The sequence below is a fragment of the Mus pahari genome, chromosome 16, assembly GCF_900095145.1.
Source record: "Mus pahari chromosome 16, PAHARI_EIJ_v1.1, whole genome shotgun sequence".
Lineage (NCBI taxonomy): Eukaryota > Metazoa > Chordata > Mammalia > Rodentia > Muridae > Mus > Mus pahari.
The window spans coordinates 31,963,635-31,970,428 of NC_034605.1; the positions used below are offsets into that span (position 1 = coordinate 31,963,635).

Below are 6,794 nucleotides of genomic sequence, written 5' to 3' on the forward strand. Positions count from 1 at the left end.
ATGACTGTGAAGTGAATAGTTGTGAGATTCCTCTGGACCAGTTGGTAAATAAACTTACTTGAGACACTTTTGTTCTTATGAAATGGGATAAAAAGTAGAGGCTAAAGGGAGTCACAAAGAACAGACATGAGAGTTGGAAAATCTAGCCAGGGAGGTTTTTAGGATAAAAGACACTTTACCCTAAGTGATTCTAATTAATAATAATCTCACACACATATTAGGATATTCCACGAGAGGGGTACCTATCACTAAGAGAAAATTCACATTCAAAGATTCTGGGGCCCATCTGACTATGGTGTAGAAATTTTCCATCTTCTAATCTTCTATCCAATTGTAATCGTGTTACATACATGAAAATCTTCTGGCAAGAATGGTAGAAATAGGCAGTTCTTATAACCATTCCTCACCTTCTTTCTTCTGGATTTCCATTCATGTGACATTGTCACAATTGGAATTGTTTAGAAGCATCAGAGGATGAGGGGAAAGTATTACACAGTGTCCAGATGAAGTTCAAATTAGCCCAGAGGAGCCCTGTTAGAACCCAGGTAGAGATAGTATTAGCTGTAAGATGTTACTGCGTAGAGAACTCAGACAAGCAAAGGGCAAGCCAGTCAGCAGACATGCCATTTCCTCCTTAGATGCTAACATTTCTGGACTGACAAGTTCATGGAACTTAAGAACAGTAAAGTGCACAATACTTGCAGGTTTTTTTCCTCCTCAGGAGAGTGTAAAAATTGACTCATGGTTGCTACTGGATTTCATAAATTATACCAAGATTTTCATGTTCTTGGTAGAATAATGTCTCACACCAAGAGTCTACCTGAAATGCACTGAGTAACTGTTTCTGAGAAGAGTTGTGTCACATCTTATTTTCAAGAAACACATATAACTCATGACAGATATTGATGGGAGTATCTTAATGCTTTTACTATGTTTGCTATTAATATTTTCAGACATATTTTAAATCATTAGTTTTTAATACCCCAAGGAGAGTCCCTTAATTGATAAGTACACACTGAAAAGGTATAAAATTAACCAAAATGTTTGTAGGAATGGGTCCCTACAGCAGTATAGCATCCCATCTGTTTCTGGGCATTTCAGAATAGATAGAAGGGTGACTTAGCATTGTCTGTGGACCATTTTACATCTCGGGATCTTGACATGAGTGGCAATCCTTTTTCCATCGTAATTTAGGCAGGTAAGAAGTGCATGATAGAAAACTAGGCGATAGGAATTATATAACCAGTGTAAGGATGGCAGTCCAGATGAGGCAAGGTAGTCCCCATCTTCTTCAAAGTCAAGATGAAGCTAATCACCAATAGTAGTAGTAATAATAATAATCTCTTACTAAATGTGCTAATAGTTATTATTCTCCTGTATTACTTTAAATGTTGAATAAAGATTTGGGAGACACTTAGGAAAGAAAATATTCAGACAAACGTACAATTTCACGATTCTGGAGCAGGCACATATAGATATTTTTTTACCCATAAACTAGGCAGAAGACCGCCCCACACACATATATCTTTGATATAGAGCTCATCTAAGATGGAGTATGTTATCACAAAATTAGAACTTGATACTTGACTGTAGATGTGGTTTTGGCCAAGGGACAGTAGAGAAGCTAGTGTCAGCTCTCCCAGAAAGGACCTTCCTGGGTCTTTGGTGTCATCTCTGGGGTACCATTTGTGTGTCTTGGTTTTATTAGTTCACTGTTTTCCTTTTCTTATTTTCAGTCAAATCTACCTCCTGTCTACTATGAGGAAACAAACCCAAAGAAATGATGAGGACCCCACTTGGTGCTTTTGATGTGGACAGACCAGGGGTGCTGTGATAAGATCTTCAAAATCTCAAGAGATCTTCATTCTGTGCAGGAAGGATATCGCTCAAACTATTGTGAGGAGACATTACTATCTCTTGAGAACCCCGTGTTGTACAGATGAACACCTTAGAGAAAGCTGGAGTGACCAACAAACCCTTAGGCATGAGGGTATCTATAAGCATGCTACATTACACTCTCCCAGGAGAGGACGTATTTCAAGTGCATTTGTCTCTACCAGGGTCACAGATTTCGTGACTAAGAAAAACAAAGTAGTGAAAGGCAGGAACTTAGCAGGCTGAGTAATGACTTGACTTCTTTTAGTATTGTTGATAGCCTCATGAATTTTGCAGCTATCTCTCTGACTTTAGAAATGAAAGCTCCAACACCAGGGGCTGACTCCAGATCAGCAATATCTGCTACTACTTGCATCAGGGTGTTGTTCCAGCCAATCAGCATACCTATGGTCATGTTCAAAAGGGCCTCAGGCTAGGCAAAAACACTGAGCATCACATTAAGTAAAGAACTGCAGGTTGAATTGCATGTGATATCTAGTGTAGTGTTTGTAGTGTGTGTTATACAATTTTGAGGATCATTTGATGCAGTGTTAGTATAGTGCTTTGTGAGTACCTAGACATGGGATAGCTCCTTGTAGATATTCTCTGCCATTGCTTTCTCTCATGTTTACAATTTCTTATATACATTCTGTACATAACCAATATACGGAATATGCATAGTGAATATACAAAAATCATTAAAGAAACAAATTATACGTGCTACATGTGTACACATTTGATTGCTTTAAACCTAAGATATTAAGATCGTTATGTCAAGGAATAGAATGAAGTATATAATATTTCCAACTTAGAAGTTTATAATGTGGCAACCTCGCATCAAAAGCCATATTTGCCTCTGGTAAAACACATTCAATATTTTACAACATGTACTTGTAAAGACCAAGGGGGAAGGCATCAAATGAGAATTGTGATTTTTTTTGCCCGCTTGGATTGCTCAGGTTTTTTTTTTTTTTTTTTTTTTTTTTTTTGGCAGGGGGGTGTGTTTTGTTTTTTTTTTTTTTTTTTTTTTTTTTTTTGGCAGGGGGGGGCATGATTTGGTTTGTTTTTGCTTCTTCCTGTAACAACTTGCAGCTTGGCAGAGCCAGTGGACTCTTCACCTGATTTGATGAGAAAATTACACTCACCTGAATCTCTTGGCCTTGTGTTGTTTTATATGGTACACGGAGGGAATATTTGTAGCATAGCCAGAGGAATTTGTCTGATAAGACTGGACCTGAAGCATACATTTTATCCTGGAAATGTTCAGAACATTTGGTGAATTCAGGACGGAGGCAGTGAATCAATGAGCAGCTAAGTAATATGTTCGGTCCATGGTTACTACTACAGGATGAGTGCTACGTTAAATATATAAATTTAGAAATGAGGAAAGTGAAGCTTTAGTGTAGTGAGTGAATGAAATCTATAATCTCACTTTTCCTCCTCCTGTTTGAGTCTACTAACTTCTCTGACTTACTATTGTCTTGTTTTCGCATGCTTTTTAAAGAGTTGTTATTTGAAAAGAATAATGAAAAAAGGAGACTACAAAACATTTGGTGTTTTAATGATGCTCTTAATGGCACACTGAGTATATATCTGTGTTTGGGAATCCTTGGCTTCCAGTCATTTCAGTTATCAATGAGTTTTTACACCTTCACTTCATCAATTTTCTCAAAAATTCAAAAATACAATTTGCTGATTATAATAGAATCAGTCATTTAAAAATCAAGAATAATATTTTTAGAAATATTATACAGTGAAAACCTAAAATACAGATATATAAATAATGTTTACATATAATTAATATGTATTGACACTGCATTTTATTAAATACATTACTTAAAATATGGATTATTTAAATTTTATTGTGAGGAAAATTGTGATGAATGAATTACAAGGGATCTCAACAAACTGAGATACTGTCACTCAAGATTGCAGAATGAAAGAATTTCTAGCAATTAAATGAGACATCATGAGTGTACTTATTCCACATATGAGGGGCTTGCCTTGCAAGCTCACTGTTGTTTGAAATTCTTGTCTATGTTGCCACCTTCACTGACTTGGAGGGGACATACGGTCCTTCAAAGCATCTTCATCATAAGGCAGGGTTTAGTTACACTTGGAAAACAGTATCTCCAGAGAGAGATGCTCACATCTTACAATGACTCCCAGGTTTGGGGATGTCTGAGAAGGCACTATTCTTACAATTGTCATCACCACTATTGGTTTTCTTCTCCTGCCTGATTTCTTTCATTTTAGTTCTGATTAATTCAGGCCATCCCCTACAACCATCCTGCTTTCTTAGGTATCTGCTTTGCACTAAATGAAACATGTTGACGGAAACTAGCCCCCAGCATCCAAAAAGAGGAACGCACAGAGTGTTCTCAGGCATGGATTTTAGGGCTTTGTGTCACAAGTGGAAACATTTTAATTAAGAAAATAATTAAAAATACCAAAATCTGGTTTAGATGAAAAAAAATCACTTAAAGACTACTCCCACATTAAATTTTCTAGATTTATTAACTTGTTCCATTTTTTAGTTTTATCTCAGTGGCAGAGAGCTCCTTGTGGCTGTGAAGGTATATATTATATGATGTTTACATCAAAGTGCTTTTCTGCTGAGCCTCAGTACTGCCCAGATATTGTTTGACAACTCCTCTTTGGAGAAGCCAGAAGTTAGCGAGGTACTTACAAACTCATTGAATATTTCTGAAGTGAGGTTATTGGTGTTCTCAGATAGGCCACGTGCCTGATTAAGCAAGTGCTCAAGAGTCAGCTGGCATTGCCCATTGATTACTTGACACATGGGCACAGAGACCATAATTCTCCCAAAGAAGCAGGTTTGACAATAGCACCAGCAGTAGTGCCCCTGCCATAAAGAAAAATGTTACATATATGGTCTACTCATGTGAGATTACAAGCAACAGACTGTCTAGGGAGACCTTGTCTAGACACAGAGGCCTCACTTGCACAACCTAGTACATTTGAGCTGGCTTGGGAGAACAAACATCATCTACTGTGAAAATTACCTCAATCCTCTATCCTCCATTCTGTGATAAGACCTCAGCTCTGATCACATGCACCTGTCAAATTTGTGACAATGAGTTGTGCTGATTTTATCACCAAGGCACTTTTGGCAGATAGGCCTCTAAAACATTGGAAATTTGTCATTGCAAGAGGAAGGATCAGGTATGTACCACATTAAGAAGGATTTTTGAGCATTAGGGGTAGTACCCAGAGGACTTTCAGAAATAACTATATAAGGACCAAGAAGGGGTGTGGTAGATAAAATGTTTGCCATAAAGTCTGAAGACTGGAGTTACAATCTCCTGAATCTAGACAAAAGCAGGGTGGGAGTTGAAGCCCCTGGTAAGCCCAGCCTTATAAGACAGAGAATCCCCAGAGAAAGCTGGATAAGAAATCTAGCCTTATAGGTAGATTGGCATTATAGTTGAGATGTGTAAGTGAATAAGGTGGATGATCTATTAACGATGATCCCTGACATAAACCTCTAGCCTCCAAGGATCACGCATGCATGAGAAGATGCACATATAAATCAGATGCATACACATGAAAATGAAAATGTGCAATCCCTCCAAAGAACAAAAGCAAGAAAATACAAACCCAAACTCAAAACAATGTCAAAAACCTGCGAGACTAAGAAACTAAGTTCCACAGAACCTTTAATAGATGGGATTTGAAATGTCCAAACTAAAGAGAGGGGATTGCTAATGCCTGAAATGTGGGAAGTAACTAATCTCATGTGCCCCAAATAATTAAATACATCAGAAAAATTATTCAGTTTGAAAGTTATTAACCAAATATTTTAAAATCAAAATCAAACTTTTATCAAAATTCACATCTCAGTTTTTCAAAGAATATGATGATGCCATGATTTTAGTTTATACTGGATAAACACAGAGAGAGAGAGAGAGAGAGAGAGTTTCTATTACTTATTGAAGAGATGCATCAGTCTAGATATGTTACATTTTTTGTTTTACATTTCATGAAATAAATTTAGTTGTAACAAATTAAGAAATTTATATTTTTGAATAATTTATTTCATTTTGTATTCACAACCATTTCTAAAACCTTTCCACGTAGCCCTCCTTGCTTTCTTTCAAATTCATGGCCTCTTTTCTCATTAATTATTGTTACATACATATATTTACCAATTCAGTTTTTTAAAATGTATTATCAATAAAATAAAGGCAAAAATTTGACATTAACATGCTTTTCTTTTTACAAAATTATTTGATTTGAGGCAAGTTCTCAAGATAATATAAGACACATGTCTGTTAGTATTGTTCACTTTAGGATGAGATTGAGAGCTTCATTCGGTTAATTCAAGTCAGTCAGTCTAGAACTAAGACCAGAAAAGTTTACCTGTTTTCTTTTGGAGTTGTGACAAATTGGACCTACATTCTCCTGTGGTCTCATTCATGATAAATTCTCATTTGAGATGAATCATTTCTTGTCCTAAGGCTACTCTAGACATTTGAGAGTGTGCCAAGCTCTCCCAAGACTCTGTACAAGAGATGTCAGTAATATGAATATCTTGTTTTCCTCTTGTCCTTCCTACTTTAGTTGAGACAACACAAACGCAAGAAATTGCTACATTTCTCTGGAACAACAAAATTTTCTTTAGAACTGTTGAGTTAAAAAGTCTTATGTGCCATGTGCCCTGTATAGCAAAGATTAAAATTTTTTCTGAAGCACTGCATGAAACCAAGAAAGTACTGTATCCAAGTGTAGCTTAGATTAAAGTGATGAATTCTTTCAGGAGAAGCAAAAGTGAAGAAATACTTACTTGGTTGAGTCAAAGATAGCTGCATCCCTTAAAATTTTCAGCAGTGTGGATATCAACAGTGAGGAAAGTTACTTTTCTAGAATCCTTCCTTCAGGTAACCTCACACCACCTA

General features: G+C 36.5%; 1 pseudogene; it reads right to left on the minus strand.

Annotated features, from left to right (window-relative positions):
• Window positions 1-1,119: 1,119 nt before the first annotated feature.
• LOC110334302 lies at window positions 1,120-6,316 on the minus strand (annotated as a pseudogene).
• Window positions 6,317-6,794: the final 478 nt, after the last annotated feature.